Source organism: Neophocaena asiaeorientalis, unplaced genomic scaffold (assembly GCF_003031525.2).
Source record: "Neophocaena asiaeorientalis asiaeorientalis breed wild unplaced genomic scaffold, Neophocaena_asiaeorientalis_V1.1 scaffold123, whole genome shotgun sequence".
NCBI lineage: Eukaryota > Metazoa > Chordata > Mammalia > Artiodactyla > Phocoenidae > Neophocaena > Neophocaena asiaeorientalis.
Window position 1 is genome coordinate 12,065,748 of NW_020173666.1, and position 1,413 is coordinate 12,067,160.

Below are 1,413 nucleotides of genomic sequence, written 5' to 3' on the forward strand. Positions count from 1 at the left end.
CCATATGTGCATGAGTTTGTTTCTGTGCTCTATATTCTGTTCCATTGATCTATTGTCTGTTTTGATGCCAAACCATAGTGTTTTGATTACTATAGCTTTGAAATGTAGTTTGAAATCAGGAAGAGTGATGCCTCTAGCTTTTTCTTTTTCAAAATTGCTATGGCTATTCAGGGTCTTTTGTGGTTCCATACAATTTTCTTCTGATGTCTGATCTTATTTATTCATTACTCTTAGAACATTGCATTTTTAACTGGATTCAAGACTTAGAGGTCAAAACTCTCAGAGACATCAGCCTCCATCTCTTGGCAATCTGTCCCTGGCGTTTTGCTTTGGCTTCCTTCATTCTCTTGGCCAAAGGCATAGCATATCCTGCAGCCTCTTTCTTATTTTCCTTAGTACACTGTTTCTTCAGAGCAATACACCAATGTGTGTGTTGCACAACATGTGGAGTAACAAGACACTGAATCTTGGGTGCTTTGGTCCCAGGTTTCTCACCTTTGTTTAAGGGCTTTCTCTCAACATATGGGCAAATGCTATCCTCTTTAGAGAGACTGAAAAGTTTCTGGATTCCACCAACTGTTTTGGGCCCCAGGTGACAAGGCACAGTAGTATTAATGAGTCCAGGAATATCCTTCTCCCTATTTTTTTATGATGACCAAATTGAGAACACTCAGATTGACAACTGCAGTGCAACCCTGTACAGATCTGTGCTTTCTTTCTCCAGTCCTCCTTGATCTGTAATAGAAATGCCTCTTACTTAGTAGCAGGCCGACATGGCCATGGGTCAATGTATGATGGGGTTACATCCTGATAAATCCATCATAACTTGAAAATATTGTAATTTGAAAATGCATTTAAAACACGTAACCTGCTGAAAATCATAGCTTAGCCTAGCCTACCTTAAATGTGCTCACAACACTTACATTAGCCTACAGTTGGGCAAAATCACCTAACACAAAGCCTATGTTATAATAAAGTGTTGAATATCTCATGTAATTTATGGAATACTGAAAGTAAAAAACAGAATGATTGTATGGGTACAGAACCGTTTTAAGTGTATCAGTTGTTTACCCTTGTGATCATGTGGCTGATAAGAGAGTATCGTCCCGTATATTGGTAGCCCAGGAAAAGATCAGAATTTGGAGTACGGTTTCTACTGAATGCACACCACTTTTGCACCATCATAAAATCGAAAAATCATTAAGTTGAACCATTGTGAGTTGGGGACCATCTGTATTTACATTTGCTAGTGAGATTTATGCTTTCATATGTTTTCCTGTTACTAAATAGTGTCCTTTCATTTCAGCATGAAGAAGTCCCTTTAACATTCCTTGTAAGTCTGGTCTGGTAGTGATGAACTCCTTCAGCTTTTGCTTGTCTGAAACACTCCATCCCTTCTTCCACTCTGAAGAA

At 38.7% G+C, this 1,413-nt stretch overlaps 1 pseudogene; it reads right to left on the minus strand.

The window, feature by feature from the left end:
• Positions 1-231: 231 nt before the first annotated feature.
• LOC112401642 (40S ribosomal protein S6 pseudogene) lies at positions 232-782 on the minus strand (annotated as a pseudogene).
• Between the last annotated feature and the right edge of the window lie 631 nt (positions 783-1,413).